Consider the following 27,100-nt stretch of genomic DNA (forward strand, 5'->3'; position numbering starts at 1 on the left):
CCCTTTCGTCTAGCGAGTTTTTCGTCTTCCGAGGCATTCGTCTTGCGGGGTACCACTGTATATTCTATTATCTGTCCTTCTTTGTTTTTCTTTCTCTTGTATATATAGATGTGTGCACACCCACCCACCCACACAAACACAAACATTGTGTAATTTTTAAAATTGTTTTTGTATTGGATTATATACGGGAGCACCATATTCTTTTCAGCCTCTCAGGGCCTCTAAAGTTCTTGATCCAATCGTGGTCACAAGTATTCCACAGGCAGCTGCTGGGCTCATACGCCACGGATGACGGAGCAGCTTGCTCTTCTGAGGTCTGCCCAGACCGATCTTGGATGCAACGATCTCCGGCCTCCGCCAAACCACCTGCTCTGAAAACACCATTTTATTACCATGCAAAACACACAGAGACACACAAGCACAAGATAAACAGTCCTCGTTCCCCTTGGGCGTGAACGCCAACTGGCAGGCTTGGCACGGCATCCTCCGTGTGCCCAGAGTGCCTCTCTTTTATCAAAAGTGGGCATACAGGTCCAGCGCTCACCATTCTTTGTCACCGAGGCTGTTGTTGCGGCAATCGGAGAGCTTAACTTTTGCTGCAGAAACGGCATTTTTCCATCAGGAGTTGTGTGCAGCGGCGACTCTTCATAATCACATTCCCGTTTCCCATTGGGATTAGGTTGCCAAACAAACCCAGACCAGCGTGGACAAGCGACTGGACTGTGGCAATTCTTTGTTGGCAAAGCACTTGGTTACATTGGCTCCTCATGTGCAAGTGATGTACAGCCAGAGCTGTCTTTCCCATAGGGCTTAGTGGTGCGTTGCGCCAGGGCGCCGGCCTCTCAGGGGTGCCCCAGCAAGTGGGGGAGCCCGCCAGCTGCACCCCGCCAACCATAAGGCTGGGGGCATGCAGCTTCCCCCCCCCCAAGCCTCTGCGGGGATCGCTGTCATCCGCCAGGGAGTTCTTCCTAATCTTCAGTTGTAGTCTCCGTTCTTGGAGCTTGAATCCATTGGTTCAGGTTCTGTCCTCTGGAGCAGCAGAAGATAAGCTTGCTCCACCTTCCATCTGAAAGCAATAGTAATAATAATAATAATAATAATAATAATAATAATAATAATAATTCTTATTATTTATACCTCGCCCATCTGGTTGGGTTTCTCCAGCCACTCTGGGCGGCTTCCAATAAAACACTAAAATACAATAACTTATTAAACATTAAAAGCTTCCCTGAACAGGGCTGCCTTCAGATGTCTTCTAAAAGTCTTGTAGTTGTTGTTCTATTTTTGATAGGATGTTGAACCTGGCTGGTTAGCAGATGGGAAGGCAGTGCACATGATTTAACTACTAGGACATGGGTTGGCAAACTAAGGTCTGCAGGCCGGATCAGGCCCAGTTGCCTTCTAGATCCGGCCCGCAGATAGTCCTGGAATCCAGGCAGTCGTCATACCGCGCGAACGCCATGGTTTTTGCGACTCAGCCAGGCTTGGGGGTCAAAAGTGAGGCGGACAGCTATAATAATAATAATAATAATAATAATAATAATAATAATAAATAACAATTTATTATTTATACCCCACCCATCTGGCTGGGTTTCCCCAGCCACTCTGGGCAGCTTCCAACACAATATTAAAATACAGTAATGCATCAGACATTAAAAGCTTCCCTAAACAGGGCTGCCCTCAGATGTCATCTAAAAGTCTGGTAGTTGTTGTTCCCTTTGACATCTGGTGGGAGGGTGGGTTCCACAGGGCGGGTGCCACCACTGAGAAGGCCCTCTGCCTGGTTCCCTGTAACTTCACTTATCGCAATGGGGGAACCGCCAGAAGGCACTCAGTGCTGAATCTCAGCATCCGGGCAGAACGATGGGGGTGGAGACGCTCCTTCAGGTATACTAAACCAAGGCTGCCCTTCAGATATTTTAAGCTGGTTGCCCTGTTGACTCCCCATCTTCTGTTCTCCAGGCTAAACATAACCCAACACCCCGAAACATTCCTCCTTGTTACGGTAAAATCTGGGTGCGAGGCTGCTCTGCCACCCAGCTTGTCGGACTTAGTCCGCGGGTCCCTGCGGAGGAAATTGAGCTCAGCCGGAGACAGGAGCAAACTGCAGAAGATCCAAGTTTATTGCGCAACAGGTTCAAGACGAGATTGAACCGTGAGAAGGGGGTGACATGAACTTTTAAAACTTCCCTCCGTGTCCCAGAATACAGTGCAAAATACATCACAGTTACATCATGAATACATTAAGAAGAGGTTGGGTTACACAGGATTAACATATGGAGGAGGGAGGGGGGAATATGCAGAGCTGGAGATATGCGCAGATAAGCACATCCTGAGTACCGGTGATGAGAAGACAATGGTCCATGTATGCATAGTCTGCCACCTGGCATTGCCCGTGGGAAGGCTTGGCAGAGTGATTTGACAGGATTAGGGTCTTGTCACCTTGCTTGAGGGATTATGGAGGACAGGGGAGGTGTCATGGAGTCCTAGAGAAATTGAGCAAATTGGCACGTTGATTTTCTATGAATTTTATAGATTTTAGTCCCTTTTGACATTGACAATTGGACTCGGAAATAAATGGATATATTGTAGCGAAGAAGGAGGTGAAGAAGACATGCCCCCCCCCCCTTCCGTATCACTCCTAAGGCTTCGTTTCCAGGAAACTGCATGCGTGTGTTTGAGCATACAATTACTTGCACACCTCTGACTATATTTTCCCAACAGCCTGTGGAGGGGGCAGGGTTTGTGTTTTCTGCAAACGAGCCCCCTAATCAGCGCGGAGCCCCCGGAATTACCTATTGGGAGTGAGCCAGCCCCGCAAAGCGGGCGCAGAATTAGCAGTGCTCCTTTTCCCATATATTTCGAGGTGGCAAAGCAATGATCCAGGAAAGCATTTTGAGATAGGTTCTAAATTATGAAGAGCGATTCAGCCGAGCCTGCAGATGAAAAAGATCTCGCCCCCCTACCAACAATTCCCTTTGCTGCTGCGGCCCCCCCTGCCCCCGCCCCGTTCCTGACAGCCCCTGAATAAATATCAGGCAAGGGGCTGCGGTGCAGTTGTAAAAACAACTCAGAATCGGGATTTGAAAAAAGGTTCTTTGTGTTTATTCAGGTGGCTTGGTTTGTGTGTGAAGAAATAGACCTGGGATAAAGGGATGTAATGGCCTCATGTTTGCAACCAGGGTAGACTGGTGACTGGGAGCGGCTGCCGAGAACATACAACACCGGTCTTGAAAGACCTACATTGGCTCCCAGTACGTTTCTGAGCACAATTCAAAGTGTTGGTGCTGACCTTTAAAGCCCTAAACGGCCTCGGTCCAGTATACCTGAAGGAGCATCTCCACCCCATCGTTCAGCCCGGACACTGAGGTCCAGCTCCGAGGGCCTTCGGGCGGTTCCCTCCCTGCGAGAAGCCAAGTTACAGGGAACCAGGCAGAGGGCCTTCTCGGTGGTGGCGCCCGCCCTGTGGAACGCCCTCCCATCAGATGTCAAAGCAATAAACAACTACCTGACATTCAGAAGACATCTGAAGGCAGCCCTGTTCAGGGAAGTTTTTAATATGTGACATTTTAGTGTATTTTTCATCTTTGTTGGAAGCCGCCCAGAGTGGCTGGGGAAACCCAGCCAGATGGGCGGGGTACAAATAATAAATTGTTGTTGTTGTTGTTGTTGTTTTCTGAGATCCATCATCACTTCAGGAGGGTGTAAGACGGAAGGCAAGCCCTTTTGGTTAGGCCAACAGCCCATCTGCTCCAGTATCTGGTCCTCTTTTCCCAGTAGCTAACCAGCTACCCCAATGTAAAGCCCGCAAGCAGGACTCAAGTGAAATAACACTCCCCTCACCCCACTATAAAAGGTAAAGGGATCCCTGACCACTAGGTCCAGTCGTGGCCGACTCTGGGGTTGCGGCGCTCATCTCGCTTTATTGGGCAAGGGAGCCGGCGTACAGCTTCCGGGTCATGTGGCCAGCAGGACTAAGCCGCTTCTGGCGAACCAGAGCAGCGCACGGAAACGCCGTTTACCTTCCCGCCGGAGCGGTACCTATTTATCTACTTGCTCTTGATATGCTTTTGAACTGCTAGGTTGGCAGGAGCAGGGGCCGAACAACGGGAGCTCACCCCGTCGCAGGGATTCGAACCGCCGACCTTCTGATCAGCAAGTCCTAGGCTCTGCGGTTTAACCCACAGCACCACCCACATCCCAACCCGAGGTACCACTGCAATAATAACAACAACAACCATTGACATTAACAAACAATGCAGAAACCAAAGACGACCAAAATCATAGCCCAGCAATGGAAAAGTTTGAAAAATCTGCATTTGAATGGATTGTAGAAGAGTTTCTGGACTTGGGCTATTTCAGGGGGGTGGGGTGGAAATGCACATAAACTTTGTGTTTCCAGTGGGCGGGGACTCCGAAACGTTTTTGAACCGTCATCTGGTGGGATTTTATCTCCTACACTCCGTAGTCCCCGCCGGTGTGTGAACCGGTTCCTTGCTTGCTGTGTAAATGGCGTGACGTAATACTCTGTTGCCGCACTTCAAATTAAATTTTGAAAGGAAGAAGGAATAATCTTGAAACAAGCAGAGCAGCTGCCTGCTGAGATGTGCCGTTATCCTAACCCACAGGTGCATAATCACCTGTTCATAAAGGCCTCCCACCATCACCCACAGCCTATTTCGCATGTGTGTGTGTGTGTGTGTGTGTGTGTGTATATATATATATATATATATATATATATGAATGAATGAGAGACTTGCACACCACGAATTCATAAAACACCGGAGCATTTGCAGTTTTCAACAAAAGCACATAAAACCCCATAAGACAAAGTTAAAACCACACATCAATTAACTGTTGTGCGAAGAAGACACATTCTGTTTTTGTTTAAATTATTTGGTTTTTCAGATTAAAATTTTACAGTCACATATCGAACATACAACATAAAAAAACAAGATTCCAAGGAATATTTTAGACTTCCCTCCTCCCCTTTGTGGGTCCTATTGTTAATCATTTCCTCCTGCATATTTTATGATGATCCAAATCTTTTACATCTCTACTGTGTCCAGAATTCACCATTAAGCTACAAGTGTTGTTCCAATCCTACTAACGATTTTAACTATTTACAATGGTTTTTAAAATGGGTTATACATTTCCCCCATTCCTTGTTAAAATTTTGGTCTTCCCTATTTCTGATTCTTCCGGTCATTTTAGCCATTTCGGCATAATCCATCAATTTAATCTGCCATTCTTCCCTGGTAGTGACTTTTAACTTCTTTCCATCTCTGGGCCAATAAAATCCGTGCAGCCGTGGTCACATACTCAAATAATCTTTTCTGCTCCATTGGGATTTCGGCACCTTGAATTCCTAAAAGAAAGATTTCAGGTTTTTTAGGGGAGGTTATTTTTTTTTATTTAAAAAAATCCCAGCTCAGTATATATTATTTCCCAGAATTATTTTACTACCTTACACTTCCACCACATAGGAGAAAAGGTGCCCACATTTTCCTTACATTTCCAGCATATATTTGACCCCGTGGGAAGACACATTCTTAATTGCCTAGTGACTTAGAAATATTTTCAGAACTTTGCAGCAAGAGTACTATTGGCACAAAATTGGAAGCAAGAAGAATTACCGACGAAAGAAGAATAGAGGATGAAAATGATGGACTATGCAGAATTAGATAAACTAACAGGAAGGATTCGAAACCTGCGGGGCCAGAGATTCTCAGAAGACTGGAATAAATTTACGGACTATTTGAAAAGTAATTGTGAACAGATGAACAGATTACGCTAGTGGGTTTGCAAGAAGTTTTGTAAGGTGAATCATTAGAAATATTGCAAAAAAAAATAAATAATGAGGAGAATTGATATTTAAAGGTAATATGAAACTAACAAATGCATAATAAGTGATAAGTACAGAAAATCATCAGAGGTGTTGACGGAAGTCTAAAAAAATATTGTATAAGATGAGAAGTTCTGTTGTATGAATGTTAATTAATGTTAAATGTGTGTGTGTGTGTGTGTGTGTGTGTGTGTGTGTGTAAAGGTACCCCCGTCCGTATGGGCCAGTCATGTCTGACTCTAGGGTTGTGCGCCCATCTCACTTAAGAGGCCGGGGGCCAGCGCTGTCCGGAGACACTTCCAGGTCACATGGCCAGCGTGACATCGCTGCTCTGGCGAGCCAGCACCAGCACAGCACACGGAAACGCCGTTTACCTTCCCGCTTTAAAGCGGTACCTATTTATCTACTTGCACTTAGGGGTGCTTTCGAACTGCTAGGTGGGCAGGAGCTGGAAGCGAAAGACGGGAGGTCACCCCGCCACGGGGATTCAAACCGCCGACCATGCGATCGGCAAGTCCTAGGCACTGAGGTTTTACCCACAGCGCCACCAGCATCCCATATATATATATATATATATATATATATAAAAGAAAACACCCCCCAAAAAGAAACACCCCCCAAAAACCAAGACACAGAAGAAAACAATGGCATAGCCCTCCTTCCTTATATCAAGGGCACTACAGATAAAATTAGCAAAATCCTCCATAAACACAATATCAAAACAGCCTTTTGCACCAACCAAAAAATAGCCAATATCCTCAGAAACCCCAAGGATAAAATTCAGTTGGAAAACCAAGGGGTCTATGAAATACCCTGCAAAGTCTGCCCAGCCACGTACATTGGACAAACAAACAGACGAATAAATGCACGGATCGCAGAACACAAGAATGCCGTCAAAAAAGAAGAAAAAACTTCCTCTCTTTTCCAACACATGAAAGAAACAGGACACGAAATTAATTTTGCAGATTCCAAATTGCTCTTTAACATGGAACATCACCACAAGAGAATAATCATGGAAGCCATCGAGATAGAGAAACACCCTCACAACATGAACAAGCGTGACGACACATCCCGCTTGCCAGACATCTGGAAATTAGCCCTCCCCACAAAATCTGACACCAGATCCAGAGGCACACAGAACGCCATCACCAATCAACCACACCAGACCCAAACCCAGACCCTCTCCACAGATAAATTACAGACACCATCCAGTAGCCAAACCAGGGTGGCACCTCCGGATGCTGCACCCCCCTGCAATCCCTACACAGATTTGGCTGGCACAGGCCACAAAACCACAGCTCGCCCCTATACACGAAGCCAAGCCAGAGCACAACCAAGTGCAGTACAGCCATCTTCTCAGAAAAACTCTTCACAAAGTTCAAGAGTTCAAGACACGAAGGCTTTAGCAACTAATCCACACCTAATGACCCACCTAAGTGGGATTCAGGAAATCACTCAAGAAATCACTCAAGATATCCCTCAAGTAATTAAGGAACAAAAGAAGAAAAGGCACACTAGCCTGGGAACCTCCTCTCTGCCCAGAACATTGGAGGCTATACACCACACCTCCTCAACAGTATTTATAGGAACTCAAACACTGAGATCCTGCTCTGTTCCAGTAACAAGAAGCCGAAAGCACCAGCCTGAAGATGACGAGTGAGACCTCGTCGAAACGTCGCCTAGACACCCCAACTTTTACACGGGAAGACACCCGAGGACACCAAAACCTGCATTCCTGTACCCGTGAAAATCTACGAAAGCATATATATATATATATATATATATATATAATGTTTTCAGAACTTTGAAACGGAAACTGCGTTCTGAATCTCCAGTGGCAGAGGGTTCCACAGAACGCAAAAGACCTGGTAGAGCATCTAACTGCCTGGCATGCCAACTAAGTGGGATGTCTGACGACACTCCTCATCTGAGTGATGAAGCTGGGATTTAAGGGTGCAGGCCTGTGGGGTACCCAGGACTTAAGCTGTTTGCATATTTTTGATAGGATGTTGAACCCGGCTGGTTAGCAGATGGGAAGGCAGTGCACATGATTTAACTACTAGGACATGGGTTGGCAAACTAAGGTCTGCAGGCCAGATCAGGCCCAATTGCCTTCTAGATCCGGCCCGCAGATAGTCCTGGAATCCAGGCAGTCATCATACTGCGCGCACGCAATGGTTTTTGCGACTCAGCCAGTCTTGGGGGTCAAAAGTGAGGCGGACAGCTGTAATATTAAATAATAAATAATAATAATTTATTATTTATACCCCGCCCATCTGGCTGGGTTTCCCCAGCCACTGTGGGCGGCTTCCAACACAATATTAAAATACAGTAATGCATCAAACATTAAAAGCTTCCCTGAACAGGGCTGCCTTCAGATGTAGTCTAAAAGTCTGGAAGTTGTTGTTCTCTTTGACATCTGGTGGGAGGGCGTTCCACAGGGCGGGTGCCACTACCGAGAAGGCCTGGTTCCCTGTAACTTGGCTTCTCGCAGTGCTGGACCTTGGTGTCCGGGCTGGACAATGGGGGTGGAGACGCTCCTTCAGGTCTAGTGGGCCATTGAGGGCTTTCAAGGTCAGCACCAACACTTTGAATTGTGCTCGGAAACGTCCTGGGAGCCAATGTAGGTCTTTCAAGACAGGTGTTCTGTGGTCTCGGTGGCTGCTCCCAGTCACCAGTCTGGCTGCCGTATTCTGGATTACAGTGGTGCCTCGGGTTACATACGCTTCAGGTTACATACGCTTCAGGTTACAGACTCTGTTAACCCAGAAATAGTGCTTCAGGTTAAGAACTTTGCTTCAGGATGAGAACAGAAATCGGGCTCCGGCAGCGCATCAGCAGCAGGAGGCCCCATTAGCTAAAGTGGTGCTTCAGGTTAAGAACAGTTTCAGGTTAAGTACGGACCTCCGGAATGAATTAAGTACTTAACCCGAGGTACCACTGTAGTTGTAGTTTCTGGGTCACCTTCAAAGGTGACAGAGCGCATTGCAGTAGTAAAAGTGGGAAGGAATAATTTACATGTGTCGCTCTGCAACAACTCAGAGGACCTTTCTCTAACCCTAAATCGCAGAGATTGGGATCCAGATTAGAAAATTGACACACCCGAAACCCCCCCCCCCCAAAAGACCTAGGCAGACACAGTCAATGAGAACATTTAGTATGTTTCACCGACGGACTAATGTCTAATTTGCCCAACTGATTAGGCCAAGCTCTTTGACACTCACTGTGTTGTTCTGCTGGCCCGGGGCAACCTCAAACTTCATATCCCTTCTGCTTTTGTTTTAAGATATGAAAGGTTTTCAGCGCTGCCACCATCAGGACTAGAACAAGGGCTCATTGATCCAACCCTTCAGGTGGCATTTGAATCCCTGTCCCTGAATTACAGGAACTTTTTAAAAAATAAAATGAAGTTGAAAGAACAAGCACAGTTTTGAATCAATGGCCTCTCGCTGTTCTGTAGCTGAAAGAGCAGGTGGCAATCCACAACCCCACAAGGGACTTTGGGTTATAAAATGCATCATTTGAGTGTTTTGAAATCCCTCTTTAGTTTTCTGGTGGAAAAGTGCAGCAGCCTAGTTGCAATAGATCTCCGTCTCCTCTGTGAAATTGCCATCATTGGAGGATAGGACAATATTATTTATTTGTTGTGGCTGAAGCTGCTACAAAAATGCAAGATATGTAGCTGAGCTGGTTGTTGATGGGGAGTCATAGAATCATAGATTTGGAACGGACTCCACCTCCCATTTGCCGTGGCTCCGCCTCTCATTGCAACTGACTCCACCTCTCATTTGCCGTGGCTCCGCCTCTCATTGGAACTGACTCCACCTCTCATTTGCCGTGGCTCCGCCTCTCATTGGAACTGACTCCACCTCCCATTTGCTGTGGCTCCACCTCTCATTGGAACTGACTCCACCTCTCATTTGCCATGGCTCCGCCTCTCATTGGAACTGACTCCACCTCTCATTTGCCATGGCTCCGCCTCTCATTGGAACTGACTCCACCTCTCATTTGCCGTGGCTCCGCCTCTCATTGGAACTGACTCCACCTCTCATTTGCCGTGGCTCCGCCTCTCATTGCAACTGAATCCACCTCTCATTTGACGTGGCTCCGCCTCTCATTGGAACTGACTCCACCTCTCATTTGCCGTGGTGACTCCACCTCTCATTTGCCGTGGCTCCGCCTCTCATTGGAACTGACTCCACCTCTCATTTGCATTGGCTCCGCCTCTCATTGGAACTGACTCCACCTCTCATTTGCCGTGGCTCCGCCTCTCATTGCAACTGACTCCACCTCTCATTTGTTGTGGCTCCGCCTCTCATTGGAACTGACTCCACCTCTCATTTGCCGTGGCTCCGCCTCTCATTGCAACTGACTCCACCTCTCATTTGCCGTAGTTCCGCCTCTCATTGGAATGGACTCCACCTCTCATTTGCCGTGGCTCCGCCTCTCATTGCAACTGACTCCACCTCTCATTTGCTGTGGCTTCACCTCTCGTTGGAACTGACTCCACCTCTCATTGGATCTGGTTCTGCCTTCCGTTGCTCCTTTGACCCCCAATGTAGTCCAAGCTCCTGCCATACGGGAATCTCAAAAATCTGGAGGTTGGCAAAGGGTTCTCCACTCATTTACTCTGCAACACTTGACCTCCTTAGAGAGAAGAAAATAATTAAGTAATAAATAAATAACTCCTCTGCCAAACGATGCTTTAGGAAAGATTAGGAAGAACTTCCTGGTACGAAGAACCCTTTGACAGCGGAAGGTGAGTGAGTTCTCCTTTTTTTAAGCAGACCTTGGATGATAATAATAATAATAATAATAATAATAATAATAATAATAATAATAATTTATTATTTATACCCCGCCCATCTGGCTGGGTTTTCCTAGCCACTCTGGGCGGCAGGAAAACGGATAAACGGATGGTTTATCTGTGAGTCCGACATCTAGGGGGCTGGTCTAGATGCCCTCCAGGGAGCCCTTCCAACTCTGCCATTCGATGATTCCACTTACATCTGGAGGTGGGAGGCAAAATACATTAGCCTGAGCTGGATCCGGCATCCACACTGAACATGCTTGTACCACTTAAACTTAAAGGTATTCCCCGAATGATTCTCTTCCCCCCTAGAGGGCAATTGAAAGGCATGAACGCATTTTGGAGTGGAAGTCCAGAACAGCTTTAAACTTCCAGGTGTTGAGGTGCATTAGTTTTTTTGTGGTGGTTGTGGTTTTTGTTTTTTTAAGTACAGTACCGTGGAAATTACTAAGCAGCAAGGAGCATTTTTAAAAGTCTTTTCATGCTTATTAGCATTAGCACCCAGCAAGCCTCTTTTAAATACACATTAGCATGTGCATTAGCATACAGTGAGGGTCTTTTTAACAATCACATTAGCAGACAGCAAGGGGTGTGTGTGTGTGTGTGTGTAAGGTTTTAATGAGTGTTTGAATGCAAATTATCACAAAGGAAGGGTGTGTTTTTTTAAATAAAAAGGCCATTTTTTAAAAAAAGAGGTATTTTAATGCGCTCACGGCCACAAGCATGAGAAAAGTATTTTGTTTGTGCAATTGTTTTTCGAAAGCTTTATCATTTTTTAGGCCTCAATTGGGGGCCTTCAAAAGAGCATCTTGCAGCCCAGGCCCCCACCTCCACTAGGCTTTTAAAGCATCATCATATCTCTTTAAACAGTCATGGCTTCCCTTGAAGAATTCTGGGAACTGTGGTTTTCTAAAGGTGCTGACAGTCCCCAATTCGCACGCACGCCCCCCCCCCCCGCTTCAAGAGCTACAATTCCCAGTGTGGTTTAACAGCCAGTACAACTTACAACTTAGTGGGACGTGGGTGGCGCTGTGGGTAAAGCCTCAGCGCCTAGGACTTGCCGATCGCATGGTCGGCGGTTCGAATCCCCGCGGCGGGGTGCGCTCCCGTCGTTCGGTCCCAGCGCCTGCCAACCTAGCAGCTTGAAAGCACCTACGGGTGCAAGTAGATAAATAGGGACCGCTTACCAGCGGGAAGGTAAACGGCGTTCCGTGTGCTGCGCTGGCTCGCCAGAGCAGCGATGTCACGCTGGCCACGTGACCCGGAAGTGTCTTCGGACAGCGCTGGCTCCCGGCCTATAGAGTGAGATGAGCGCACAACCCTAGAGTCTGGCAAGACTGGCCCGTACGGGCAGCGGTACCTTTACCTTTACCTTTACTTACCAAGCAACTTTCTTCCTTGTTAAAAATGTCTCCAGAGACTGTCAACGTCAGCTTTTATCAGCTTCTATTCCCCCCCCCCCAGTTCATTTCTCAACATATCCACATTGTTTTGCAATTTATTTGTTTGTTTGTCCTTATGAAAACCCAGCAGCTTTTCAGTGTGGCTTTCTCTGAATACACACGTTTTGGTAGGCAATGTTGCGTAAGATACACATATTATTATTATTTTGCAAAGCAACCTTCGTAATGAATTTTTAAATGCTCATTCCCCTAATACATGCAGATTCTTTTGTGCACTTCGCCCAGGAATGTGCGTTTTGGCACACACCACGGGACTGGAGGACGGCATTGCAAAATTCGGGGAAGGCAGAATTTTGAAAGATGACAGCGTTTCGCGGAATCGTAGTGTTGTTGCGTTGCAAAGGACTCAGAGGGTCATGTTGTGCAACTCCCTGTGACACAGGAATCTTTCACCCCCTCGTGGGGATCGAACCCACGAACCTGAGATTAAGAGCCTCGTGCTTTTACCAACTGAGCTATCCCAACTCGTCTAAACTCTGTGCAAGCCGACGTCAGGCTTATTCATGTAATCTGATGGTTCTCAGCCTGTGGGTCCCCAGATGTTGTTGGACTACAACTCCCATCGTCCCTGAGCTCTGGCCTTGCTAGCTAGGGGTGATGGGACTTGTAGTTCAAGAATATCTGGGGACCCACAGGTTTGTAAGCTATATTGGCGAGCAGGGGGAAATGGAGGTGTGTGTGTGTGTGTGTGTGTGTGTGTGTGCGTGTGTTAGAGAGAAGGGGGGGGAGAGATGACCTTCAGGCATCTAGATGGGCCACAGCCCTGATCCGGCAGGCTCTTCTTGCCTTCTTAAGATGGCAAAGAGAAAAGGATGCCCCACCCACTTTTCAACTCAGGACCCACCCACTTCTTTGTTAGACACACCCACCACTGCTTCCATACCGATGAATGGTCAGCAGCCGGCGGGAGTGGGGTGGAGAAGGTGCTTTCCAATGCAGCAGGGCTAGCATACCAGATTTAAAGTGCCGCATTTCTCGCTTCATAAGACGCACTGCAGAAAAATGTCAAGTCCCACAGGGCCCTACTCTCTCGTGACAGAGCATTCCACCAAGTCGGCGCCAGTACTGAAAAGGCCCTGGACCTAGTTGAGACCAGTCTAACCACCTTGCGACTTGGGACCTCCAAAATGTTGTCATTTGTGGACCTTAAGGTCCTCCGCGGGGCATACCAGGAGAGGTGGTCCCGTAGGTACGAGGGTCCTAGGCCACATAGGGCTTTAAAGGTCAAAACCAGCACCTTAAAGCTGACCCTGTACTGCACCAGGAGCCAGTGCAATTGGTAAAGCACTGGATGAATGTGATCCCATGGCAGGGACCCCGTGAGGAGCCTCGCTGCGGCATTCTGCACCCGCTGGAGTTTCTGGGTCAGCTTCAAGGGCAGCCCCGCGTAGAGCGAATTACAGTAGTCAAGCCTGGAGGTGACCGTCGCATGGATCACTGTGGCTAGAACCTCATTCCCTCATCAGAATGGCAACGGCACTCACCTGAGAGGTGCTGGAACTGAGTACCCCTGAGTTCCTGCTGAATAAAAGCCCAGGGGGGTGGTCTAGATGACCTGAGTTCTGAGGGACCCTACAGTTCTGTGCAACGATAAACAGTGGTTTTGCCGCTCCTGCCTGAAGCACCAGTGGCGGAGGGAGCTCCTTCGAACTTCAAAGGCTGCTAGCTCTCCCTCTTCCTTTCTATATATATATTTGTGTGTGCATGTTTTGAAATCCTCTCCTTTTCTGGCACAGAGAAAGGGTTGCCATTGCTACGGCCTTGAGAAGCGGCTGTGGGGGGGGGGGGCAAAGTTTGCTGGTTGTGCAGTGGTTGGAATAACTAAAAAAGAAAAATCTGTATAGCTCAGCAGTGGCGGGGGAGTGGGAGTGGAACACCGGCAGGTTTTTCCTCCGGTGAGATCCTCGGTTTGTTCTGTTCCATAAGACAAGTGACCAAACGGCAGAACCAGCCTCTGGAAACAGAACTCCTCTGTCGCTTGCTTCTGTCCAAGAAGGCAGCAAATGTCACTCACTACAGCACGAGACCCTGAATTCCAGGGTCATGGATTCGAACCCTGTGCTAGGCAAAAAATTCCTGCATTCCAGGGGGTTGGACTGGATGACCCTTGTGGCCCCTTCCAACTCTGCCCTTCCTTACAGGGAGAAATGTAAAGTATTGTAAAGTAATGTAAAGTAAAGTATAATGTAAAGTATTGCACTTGGTCAAAAAAAATGAGAGGCACAAATACAAGATGGGTGACACCTGGCTTGAGAGCAGTACATGTGAAAAGGATCTAGGAGTCTTGGTTGACCACAAACTTGACATGAGCCAACAGTGTGATGCGGCAGCTTAAAAAGCCAATGCAATTCTGGGCTGCATCAATAGGAGTATAGCATCTAGATCAAGGGAAGTAATAGTGCCACTGTATTCTGCTCTGGTCAGACCTCACCTGGAGTACTGTGTCCAGTTCTGGGCACCACAGTTCAAGAAGGACACTGACAAACTGGAACGGGTCCAGAGGAGGGCAACCAAAATGGTCAAAGGCCTGGAAACGATGCCTTATGAGGAACGGCTAAGGGAGCTGGGCATGTTTAGCCTGGAGAAGAGGAGGTTAAGGGGTGATATGATAGCCATGTTCAAATATAGAAAAGGATGTCACCTAGAGGAGGGAGAAAGGTTGTTTTCTGCTGCTCCAGAGAAGCGGACACGGAGCAATGGATCCAAACTACAAGAAAAAAGATTCCACCTCAACATTAGGAAGAACTTCCTGACAGTAAGAGCTGTTTGACAGTGGAATTTGCTGCCAAGGAGTGTGGTGGAGTCTCCTTCTTTGGAGGTCTTTAAGCAGAGGCTTGACAACCATATGTCAGGAGTGCTCTGGTGGTGTTTCCTGCTTGGCACGGGGTTGGACTCGATGGCCCTTGTGGTCTCTTCCAACTCTATGATTCTATGATTGACTCTGTGTTTTCTTCTTGCTTTCCTAGAGCGAAGGGAACGGGACTGAATTTCGCCCGCCATTTCAACTGGGTGGGTGGAGCAGGTTGAGGGCTGGATTTAATGTGGCTCAAATTCAGAGTCCTTCGTTCATTACTATTATTTCTTACATTGATAAGTCCACCTTTTCTTCCAAGGAGCTCAAAATTGCGTGCATGGTTCTCCTCCTGCCTCCATTTTGTCTCTTACAACTCGGCAGTTCTGTAGAATTGTGTACAATTTTCTACAGGCCTGTGAATAAGCTTAGGCTCACTCAGAGAGCTTCCTGGCCAGGCAGAGATTTGAACCCTGGTCTGTCCCAGATCCTAGTCCTACATTCTAAGCCCTGCACCACAATGGCTCATGTGCTGGCCGTATTAGGCAAGGAGCATAATGACAAACCTAGACAGCATCTTAAAAAGCAGAGACATCACCTTGCCGACAAAGGTCCGTTTAGTAAAAGCTATGGTTTTCCCAGTAGTGATGTATGGAAGTGAGAGCTGGACCATCAAGAAGGCTGATCGCCGAAGAATGGATGCTTTTGAATCCTGGCGCTGGAGGAGACTCTGGAGAGTCCCATGGACTGCAAGAAGATCAAACCTCTCCATTCTGAAGGAAATCAGCCCTGAGTGCTCACTGGAAGGACAGATCCTGAAGCTGAGGCTCCAAGACTTTGGCCACCTCATGAGAAGAGAAGACTCCCTGGAAAAGACCCTGATGTTGGGAAAGATGGAGGGTGCAAGGAGAAGGGGACGACAGAGGACGAGATGGTGGGACAGTGTTCTCAAAGCTACCAGCGTGAGTTTGACCAAACTGCGGGAGGCAGTGGAAGACAGGAGTGCCTGGCGTGCTCTGGTCCAGGGGGTCGCGAAGAGTCGGACATGACTAAACGACTAAACAACAACAAAAACTCACTGTGTTCCAATCAAGTGTGTGTCGCATCACAGTCTCTCCCCCCCCCCCCGCCTCCGGTTTCTAGAATCAGCAGTTGATCCATTTCTCTTAAGTCGTTGGTTAGTGTTCTCTTTTAAGAAACCAAACAAGGTTCTAGTCCTCATTTCAGAGAAACAAGGTGGACAGGACGACAAGTCCCAGACTGAAGCTACACAACCAGGTCTTTGTTTGGCGTACCCTCCAGATGTGACTTGAACTGCAACTGCCATCATACCTGCTGGCGGAGACGGGAGCTGCGATCCAACGACATTTTGAGGGTCAATGTTTCCCTGATGTTAGGTAAAAAAAGGTAAAGGACCCCTGGATGGTTAAGTCCAGTCAAAGGCAACTATGAGGTTGCGGCGCTCATCTTGCTTTCAGGCCGAGGGAGCCGGCGTTTGTCCACAGACAGTTTTTCTGCATCATGTGGCCAGCATGACTAAACCGCTTCTGGCGCAACGGAACACCATGATGGAAACCAGAGCGCATGGAACTGCTGTTTACCTTCCCGCTGGAGTGGTACCTATTTATCTACTTGCACTTTGACTTGCTTTCGAACTGCTAGGTTGGCAGGAGCAGGGACTGAGCAACGGGAGCTCACCCCCATCACGGGGATTCGAACTACTGACCTTCCGATCGGCAAGCCTAAGAGGCTCAGTTCTTTAGATCACAGCGCCACCCACGTCCCTGATGCACAGAAATGCTTGCAGGCGTATCTCTGTTTGGCCAGTCCTACTACTGGATAGTTGGGACGCGGGTGGTGCTGTGGGTTAAACCACAGAGCCTAGGACTTGCCGATCAGAAGGTTGGCGGTTCGAATCCCCGCAACAGGGTGAGCTCCCATTGTTCGGTCCCTGCTTCTGCCAACCTAGCCGTTCGAAAGCACGTCAAAGTGCAAGTAGATCAATAGGTACCGCTCCGGCGGGAAGGTAAACAGCGTTTCCGTGCGCTGCTCTGGTTCACCAGAAGTGGCTTAGTCCTGCTGGCCACATGACCCGGAAGCTGTACGCCGGCTCCCTCAGCCAATAAAGCAAGATGACCGCCGCAACCCCAGAGTTGGCCACGACTGGACCTAACGGTCGGGGGTCCCTTTACCTTTTCCACTGGGTAGTAAAAGGGTGGAAACCCCAAGCCCTCCAGACACTGCTGAACTAGAACTCCCATCATCCCTGGACATTGGTCTGCTGGGAGTTGTAGCTCAGCAACACCTTGAAGACCAAAGATTTACCACGCTAGGTGTGCGGAAAAACAGAGCTGACACGGCCACTGTTCTGAGGACTTGCCCTCTGCACCCAATGCTGGTAGTAAGCCGTGTTAAGTCTGCGGATGTATTCTAGCACAGAAAATGAAATACCTGTCAGTGTGATGGATAGGGGGACTTGCAGAGTGACGGCTTGTAAATTACAAGCGCCCCCTCAGAAGAGAGCAGGGCGAGATCAGCCCCCACGGGCTTCGTGCTGATGTGGGATGGCTTTAAGCCACTTGCAGCATTGTCCCCGTGGGGCAGTCCTTCCATGCCCCCAACCCCCACACAACAAGGCCTGCTTACAGCAGTTCTCAGCAGCCAGCGTGGCCAGGGATGAGCTGGAGTCCTTCCCTTAGAGTAAGATTCCAGTCCTCATGTTTTGTTTTGATTTAATGGGCTGATTCAAAGAGGAGATGGGACGCGGATGGTGCTGTGGGTTAAACCACAGAGCCTGGAACTTGCCGATCAGAAGGTTGGCGGTTCGAATCCCCGCGACGGGGTGAGCTCCCGTTGCTCAGTCCCTGCTCCTGCCAACCTAGCAGTTCGAAAGCACGTCAAAGTGCAAGTAGATAAATAGGTACCACTCCGGCGGGAAGGTAAACGGCGTTTCCGTGCGCTGCTCTGGTTTGCCAGAAGTGGCTTAGTCCTGCTGGCCACATGACCCGGAAGCTGTATGCCGGCTCCCTCGGCCAGTAAAGCGAGATGAGCACCGCAACCCCAGAGTCGTCTGCGGCTGGACCTAATGGTCAGGGGTCCCTTTCCCTTTACCTTCAAAGAGGAGAGAATTTATGGATTGTGTTTCTAGCCTACCTTTAAGGAGCTCAAGGTGGCGTGAATGGTTCAGCAATGGGTCTAGAGTCAGCTGGTTGGTGGTGGGGCACCAAGGAGAGGTCGGGTAGGGGGAGGAAGAAATTGGGTAGAGATACTGCATGGGTCGGCAAACCAAGGTCCACAGGCCGGATCAGGCCCAATTGCCTTCTAAATCCGGCCCATGGACGGTCCGGGAATCGCTGCGTGGATTGCCAGCGCACACTTTCTTTTTCCTCCCTCCCTCCCACGCCAGCGGCAGCTGCTCCCTCCCTCCTTCTGGCTTTTCCCTGCCCTGCCTAGAGGAGGAAGGGGGCTGGACTTTGTTGGTGCCAGCCCGTCTCCGGAGCCCTTTTGCATGCCGCTCGCTGTCCCTCGTTCATTTCCCCCCCCCTTCAAAATATAGTCCGGCCCCCCACAAGGTCTGACGGACAGTGGACCGGCCCCCTGCTGATAAAGTTTTGAGGACTCCTGAGATACTGGATTCCGAAGGGGCAGCAGGTTTTAGTGAGCAGGAAGACCTTGTAACAGACAGCAGCTCAGAGTCCGGGGCTGAAGCAGAGGAGACGGGTCAAGAGCCAGGGTTTATTTTAGGGGCGCAGAACCAAGTTGTCTGTGAAACAATTGATCAGCTAGTTAAGTGTTTCTGTTTATTTACTTGATTTTGGGGGAGTGGGTGGCTGCTCCCCCTGCCTCCCCTGGCTACATCCATGGTGAAGAATCCAGGCGGTCTCCCCCTCCTGCTGCGATGATCTCCCCTCCCCCCCTCCGGTCCCCAAGAACACGCAGGATGATGGGAAGGGCAGAAGAGAGGGCAGAGATGGACTAATAATAATAATAATAATTTTTTATTTATACCCCACCCTTCCCAGTTCAAAAACTGGGCTCAGGGCAGCTAACAACAAATTAAAAACACTTTAAAACTCTTAATTATAAAAGCCGCATAAAATACAGTATAAAAACCATGAATAACCATAAAATTCAAAAATCGATTAGATAATCCCCAGGGCTAGCTGGCTGAATTGGTCCTACTTGGGCCAGCGAGGAGGCCAGGGGAGAATTAGCTGTGGGATCCCAGAGCGGGTAATCTTCATAAAAGGGGAGGGAAGAGAAGGGAAATAAAAGATCAGGTTGAATTCATATTAAAGGCCAGGCGGAATAGCTCTGTTTTACAGGCCCTACGGAAGGAGGTTAAATCCAGCAGGGCCCTGGTCTCCTGGGACAGAGCATTCCACCAGGTCGGAGCCATCACTGAGAAGGCCCTGGTGGAGGATAGTCTGACTTCCTTAGGGCCCAGGGCCTCTAAACGATGGTTATTCATGGACCTTAAGGTCCTCTGCGGGGCAGACCAGGACAGACGCAGTTTGGAACTGCTCAGGAACCATCTGGGATGGGAAGAGCCTTAGAAAGAGTGGGAGGCGAGATCTACTTGGAAGGTCTGCTAAAACCTCTATACTTGAGTTGTATTTGGTTCCCTTAAATACAAGAGTTCACTTGGTTGGCACTGGAAAAATTGCTCCTTTTCTCGCTGACCTGCGTCTGACTTCAGCCCTGACACTTAAGGACCAATCCTCCCTCCCTCCTCCTACTTACATTGCTGCTGCTGATGTGTGAATCTTTCTGAAATTATCATCACGACTATCTGTGATTCCCGCATTGCAGGGGGTTCAGATAGATGACCCCGTGGGGTCCCTTCCAACTCAAGATCCTCTGATTAAACTGGAGGCTGGGGGAGCTTCTGTCCCTCCCTTCCTCTTCAGTCGCTCGGCGCCTGAGACTCCTGTCCTCCTCCTCCTGAAATGAATTCCATGCCCCGGCATCTATCTTGCAGCGAAATCTCATCTCCCTATTACAGCAGTCGGCTATATCTGGAGAAGCCGCTATATTATTAATAGGCGTATAGTATTTTACAGTAATTTGCTCGTTTGTCATGCAATCACTGCCTTTGATCAGACGGAACGGAAATGGGGATATCAATTATTAACTGTACCCATTTTTGGCCCCGCGTGACCCCCCCTCCCCTCTTCCCCTTCCTTTTCATCCCTTTTGCCTCGAAAATAAATAAATAAAACAACCGATGGCCGAAGACGGAAGAGGTTCGTTTCCAATTCTAACTCTAGAAGAAGAAGAAGAAAAAATACAGATATATATATATATTTAAATTGGGATCCTCGGCTGCCCTGATGTGATTACAGATTTTAATGACTGAAACTGGAGTTAACTAAAGAATTCAAAGGACTCTTTTGCCGAAGGAGATGGAGGCTGAAACCAGCTAGGGCTCTCAGTTGTTTTCTTCTCTCTCTTTCTCTCTCTATATCCAACAGAAGGCGGTAAGAGCAGCTGCCTGAATTCAAGATTTGGGGAGAAATAGATTGATACTTTTATTTTATTTTATTTTATTTTATTTTATTATTTTATTTTATTTTATTTTTATTACAGTGGTACCTCGGGTTACATACGCTTCAGGTTACAGACGCTTCAGGTTACTGACTCCGCTAACCCAGAAATATTACCTCAGGTTAAGAACTTTGCTTCAGGATGAGAACAGAAATCGCGCGGCGGCAGCGGGAGGCTCCATTAGCTAAAGTGGTACCTCAGGTTAAGAACAGTTTCAGGTTAAGAACGGACCTCTGGAACGAATTAAGTACTTAACCCAAGGTACCACTGTATTATTATTAATTTATTGCACTTATATCCCATCTGTTTCTCCAAAGAACTCAAGGGAGCATACATAGACCTCGTCACCTCCAAATTTAATCCTAACAGCCTGAGAGGCAGCGACTGTGGCATAGCTGCCAACTTTCCCCTTTGTTAAAGGGAAAATCCCTTATTCTGAATAGGATTCCTCGCAAGAAAAGGGAAAAGTTGACAGCTATGAACTGTGGACCAAGGCCACACAAGTGAAATTCCTGACCAAGCGGGAAATTGAACTCTGCTCTCTTCCACGTCCTAGTCCTACAATTTTAAACCACTACATGATTCCTGGACCGTCCGAGGGCCGGATTTAGAAGGCAATTTGGCTGGATCCTGCCCCCGGGCCTTACATTGCCTACCCATGCACTACACCACTGTCAGGCTTCAGGGAATTTCACAGCTGGCAGCCAGAAATGGCAAAACAAGAACGAAAAAAAGGTAAAGGGACCCCTGATCATTAGGTCCAGTCGTGGCCGACTCTGGGGTTGCGGAGCTTATCTCGCTTTTTTGGCTGAGGGAGCTGGCATACAGCTTCTGGGTCATGTGGCCAGCAGGACTAAGCCGCTTCTGGCGAACCAGTGCAGCGCACGTAAATGCCGTTTACCTTCCCGCCAGAGCGGTACCTATTTATCTACTTGCACTTTGACGTGCTTTTGAACTGCTGGGTTGGCAGGAGCAGGGACCGAGCAACAGGCGCTCACCCTGTCGCGGGGATTCAAACCGCCGACCTTCTGATCGGCAAGTCCTAGGCAAAAAATGAAGTGTGTGGAACCAAGATGATAACAAAACATACCATTGATTTTTGGAGGAATAGACCTACAAATATGTTGTGTATGATGCAAATGCATGCAAATGTCTCCAGGGGGGATCAGTGGGGCTGACCCACAACAGGGCCTTCTTGGTGGCGGTTCCCCATTTGCTGAATGCCCTCCCTGTTGAGGCCTGCCTGTCTCCCTTGTTAATAACATTCAGGAGGGATTAAAACCCATTCCTGTTCACTCAGGCATTTGAGGTGCTGCTCCTGGCAACCTTGAAAATATTTGCTATGAGGATATGTATCTGTTTGTTGTTGTTTGAGACGTTATGAATATATTTTGGGTTGTTTTTTTAAAAAGGGAATTGTATCCTTTTTTTCTGCTTTGCTCTTTCTCTGCCCTGGGTGGGATGTGAATTTGTTACGTGAATTAAAGCCACGAGAGCTTGGTTCCTCTAAAAGCTTGAATGAACCCCTGCTCACTTTCTGTTCAGGTCCCCCCACCGTACCTGAGCTGCTTCTCGCTAAAGTTGAGGAGTACAAAAATCCTCATTCTTCCTCAAACTTCTTTATCAGGTGTGCTTGCTACCTCTGTCTCTTTCCAGGTGCCATTGATCCTCCCCTTGCTTTCAGAACTAAACACCAGTTATGGACAAATAATAAATAACTCGGAGATCAATAGCCTTGCTATTTTGCTGAAGCAGAACGCTTTTATATAAAGGCTTCCCGAGGTGAAACAATGGAACAATAAATTTTTCAATATCCCAGTGTAAACATTCCCTCAGTATCTTCAATTTCAGAAGCAATGTGGATTGGCCAAGTTTCTCAAGTTTAAAACCTCTCCCTTGTCATTTTTGGGAAAGGCTGGGGACAATTCAAAGCGAAGCAAAGGGGTTTTTTTTGGGTGTGTATATGTGTGCTATCGATTTCCCTGGCGCAGATAAGTACAGAATTAAATCTCTCCAATGGAGATCAACAGGGACTTTGAAGCGCTCTTTATTTTGGTTGGATCATGCCCTCTTTAAGGGCTCATACAAATGTGTGGGGATGTTAAGGATAGTAGGAAAGCATATACTGAATAAGTGTTATCTTTCCTTCAGTCACGCTAGTGAGTGACGTAGCAGAGCAAATTCCCCTCAATATAGGTGGAAGCTAGTTTTTGCAGATTCATTTGAATCTCTTAGTTAAGTTCCTTCCTGGTGTCCCCTTTTATCCCTCCTAAAAGAATAAAGACACAAGAGTCTAAGTAAAGTAACAAAAAGTTTACTCACATTTCAGTTCACGATTTGATCCTTGAAAGGCAGACTTTACCTGGTAGTTACACAAAGAAACAGTGAGTTTATCTCATATGGAGACTGAGTTCATGCGCTGCTGTCTGAGAGCCAGCAGACAGCAAAATTTACATTGAGACAAAATGGCCGCAGAAGAGCAGCAACAACAACAGAAAGACAAAACTAGACAAAAACAGGACTGAGAAAATGGCTGCATGACTGCATGCCCATAGCTGTCAAGCGTCCCTTATTTGGCGGGAAAGTCCCTTATCCCAGCGCTGTGTCCTGCTGCTGTCCCTTATTGATGATGTCCCTTAAATTTCCCGGGTTTCAAAGGAAGCAGCTCCTTTCCTTCCCTCCCTGCCGGCCAGGGAGGAGGGAGGCTCCAACTGTGTTGCTTGGCTGCGTTGCTCACCCAATAAGGAGTCTAAGAACAACTGAGGGGTGGAGCTTGCATGCCTTGTGCCAATCAAATCGGCCGCGTTGCCTGGGGACTCGCCTTTGCTCAGTGCTTCCCAGCGGAGAGGTGACGGTGGTTTTCCTTGCTGCATCCCCTTTGCCGGGTTGCTGCGCTGTGGGAACCACCGCTTGAGGCTTCGTTTGGCTTCCGGCTGGGCTTTCTGCCTTTGGCTCGGAGGGGCTCAGAAGTCGAACATACCTGTGCTGGAAAAATCCCTTATTTTGGCCGCTGATCCCTTATTTTCGAGGCTGCTGGTCCCTTATTTTCAAATCTGTAAGTTGACAGCTATGGCCATGCCCATCTCCCAAGCATGGGGAGGATGTCAAGACCAGTGTAATAGGAAGTCATACTGGCTGGAGTAACATCCCCGTGCCTGTGCCACTCTAGGGAAACAAGGAATACTGCATTTGACTGCACCAATGGATTGCATCCCACAAAATGAACATACCGTGGGCTGTGGGGGAAGTCTATTCACGGATCACATTCACATGTCTGAACCTCTCTGCAGCGTCAAGTTCTGCCTGCGACAAAAAGAGATAAGCTATAAACTGGCTGTGCCCAACGCTGATTGGCTGGGCCCTTTGCTGTGACAAGTCCCACGTCTGGGACTTGTGAGAGAGGCTGGCTGCGCCCGGCACTGATTGGCTAGAACCACTGTTCTCCTAGGCTTCTAATTCATGGTACTGTCTCTCTTACTTCATTCCTGCAAATTATTGAGCCCATCCCACTTTGCAGTTCTTTCTCTTTTGGAATTTTGATGCTCTCTCATTCCCTGCGCGCTTTGCCTGCGTAAGGTTTTGTAATTATTTTTGAAAGCCTTGCTGCCTGTTTCACAACATGAATTCAAGCCGTGCCACATTTTGGTTTACATAATTTTACATAAATTTACTAGAGACATACAATACTGTGTATATATATATATATATGATTACTTGTGTAAAGCAAAGCTAATGTAGGATTTATGATTACAAAAAAAAACAACACCCCAGTTTTTTCCTTAAGTTATTTTGAAAATAATACAGTCCAGAGCATCATAATTTTGGAAAGCTTCGTGGAATCTTCCTCTGTGTGTGCTCGCTTCGATCTGGGACACAAAATGGAAAATTATGTTTTGTAGGCAATTCCAAAAAATGCAAACTTTGCGCACATCCCTGCTCCTGTCTGCACAATGTCAAGCTCTGTTTGCTGTGCTTAGTGCTGATTGTCTAGAATACAGTAGTACCTCGGGTTAAGTACTTAATTTGTTCCGGAGGTCCGTTCTTAACCTGAAGTACCACTTTAGCTAATGGGGCCTCCCGCTACCGCCAGAGCACGATTTCTGTTCGCATCCTGAAGCAAAGTTCTTAACCTGAAGCACTATTTCTGGGTTAGCGGAGTCTGTAACCTGAAATGTATGTAACCTGAAGCATATGTAACCCGAGGTACCACTGTAGTTCCATCTTCAGCATCAAGCTCTGCTCATGGGAAGAGCTGTCTGTGCCCAGTGCTGATTGGCTAGGACCAGTGCTGCCATAACACCAGCTCCCCTGCTGGTCTTTGGCGCTGTTCTTTCAGTGGTTTAACAGTAGGACGCGGGTGGCGCTGTGGGTTAAAACCACTGAGTCTAGGACTTGCCAATCAGAAGGTCGGTGGTTCAAATCCCTGCGACGGGGTGAGCTCCCATTGCTCGGTCCCAGCTCCTGCCAGCCTAGCAGTTCGAAAGCACGTCAAAAGTGCAACTAGATAAATAAGTACCGCTGTGGCGGGAAGGTAAACGGCGTTTCCGTGCACTGCTCTGGTTCGCCAGAAGCGGCTTAGTCATGCTGGCCACATGACACGGAAGCTGTACGCCGGCTCCCTCGGCCAATAAAGCGAGATAAGCGCCGCAACCCCAGAGTCAGCCATGACTGGATCTAATGTTCAGGGGTCCCTTTACCTTTATCTTTAGTGGCACCCACCCTGTGGAACGTCCTCCCATCAGATGTCAAAGAGCTAAACAACTATAGCATCAGTAGGCAAACTAAGGCCCGGGGGCCAGATGTGGCCCAATCACCTTCTCAATCCGGCCCGCGGACTGTCCGGGAATCGGGGGATGAGCGCCGCAACTCCATTGTCACCTTTGATTGGACTGGGGTCAGCAAACTTTTTCAGCAGGGGGCTGGTCCACTGTCCCTCAGACCTTGTGGGGAGCCAGACTATATTTTGAAGGGGGGAGGAGAACGAATTCCTTTGCCCCACAAATAACCCAGAGATGCATTTTAAATAAAAGGACACATTCTACTCATGTAAAAACACATTGATTCCCGGACCGTCCACAGGCCGGATTTAGAAGGCGACTGGGCCAGATCCGGCCCCTGGGTCATAGTTTGCCTACCCATGTTCTATGATAAGTTAAGCCCATTCTGACCTGACTGCCGTTTACGACCAAATAAGCATCTAGGAGCCTGCAGCCGATCAAACAGACCTCGCATTAAAACAAATTATCTGCCCGGATAAATATTTGCAGAATCTCCTAGCAAATCAAAGAAACATGAGATATGGTAATATTTGCATGAGTTACATGTCGTTCTGTATGTTTAAAGCAATCTGGCCGTTGTCCCATTCATCAAGGCAAGAAGCATATTCTTTCTACTAGGCCGTTATAGGTGCAATATGTAAGGAATTGGTCCCACTGCACTGAGTGCGCCATACAGCCAAGTCAATGCGCATTAGCTCAGCTTTCAGGACTGCAACCTTGGGAACGAACCAACTTACCTGCGAGTAAGCTTCATTGAAACCAATGGGTGGTACTTCTGAGTAGACACATGTGGGATTTTGCTGATGCCTCGACTTGGCTTCTGAGTAAGTGATTCAATATATGATTCAATATAATTAATATAATTTGATTTCCTAACTGCTGTTTGCCACAAAGGCCCAGAGTGGGCGGCACCAATGTTAAAATCAGTTAAAAACAATTTACAGTAAGAAGAATATGCTAGGTCCCCATATCTATAGTTATACAGTGGTACCTCAGGTTAAGAACTTAATTCGTTCTGGAGATCCGTTCTTAACCTGAAACTGTTCTTAACCTGAGGTACCACTTTAGCTAATGGGGCCTCCCACTTGCCACCGCACCACCACCATCCGATTTCTGTTCTCATCCTGAAGCAAAGTTCTTAACCTGAGGTACTATTTCTGGGTTAGCGGAGTCTGTAGCCTGAAGCGTCTGTAACCCGAGGTACCACTGTAAAAGCATAAGATGGCTTTTCGTGCTCCGTTTTAGGAATCACTGAAATAATAAATATGTTACCGAGGATGACAAAACAAGAGTGTTGTTTTATTTATGTGGCAAAATACTGTTTTGTGTGTGCATACACACCCACACCCCCAGATGTCAAAAGGGAACAGAAGCTCTACAGAGTGGCAGAATAGGACCCCGGATTTGGGTGACCAGGATTCTACCCAGCCTTGAAGCTTACTGGGTCCAATTCATTTTGTTGTTGTTTCAAGTAATTTGTAAAAAGTTCCCATTCTTCTTTGAAGTCACAGTTGTCCTTGTCTTGCAGTTTGTCAGTTTCGCCAGTTCTGCATAGTCCATCCATTTCTCTTGCCACTGTTCTTTTGTCGGGGTTTCCTCATTCTTCCATCCTTGTGCTATCAAGACTCATGCTGCTGTTGTTGCATACAAGTTCTTTGTTTTCCTTGGCAGGTCTTGTCCTACAATCCCTAACAAAAATGCTTCTGGTGTTTTTTTGCAAATGTCATTTTAAACATTTTCTTCAATTCATTATATATCATTTCCCCAAAAAAATTAATTTATTTTTTCTTTTTTTTTCTTTTTTCCTGCTCATCTTCTGGTGCATTTCCATTATAGAAGCATACGGTTGGAAGGCACCCTGGCACA

General features: G+C 47.7%; 1 long non-coding RNA gene across 1 annotated transcript in view; it reads left to right on the forward strand.

Moving 5' to 3' along the window:
- LOC310668655 overlaps positions 1–25,159 on the forward strand; it is a 207,245-nt gene extending 182,086 nt beyond the window's left edge. The window contains exons 2-3 of the long non-coding RNA XR_014506760.1: positions 17,849–17,923; positions 25,094–25,159. This is a non-coding gene — a long non-coding RNA (uncharacterized lncRNA). The remainder of the gene's footprint in view (positions 1–17,848; positions 17,924–25,093) is intronic.
- The last annotated feature ends 1,941 nt before the right edge of the window (positions 25,160–27,100 follow it).

The sequence above is a fragment of the Podarcis tiliguerta genome, assembly GCF_965153285.1.
Source record: "Podarcis tiliguerta genome assembly, chromosome: 18".
Lineage (NCBI taxonomy): Eukaryota > Metazoa > Chordata > Lepidosauria > Squamata > Lacertidae > Podarcis > Podarcis tiliguerta.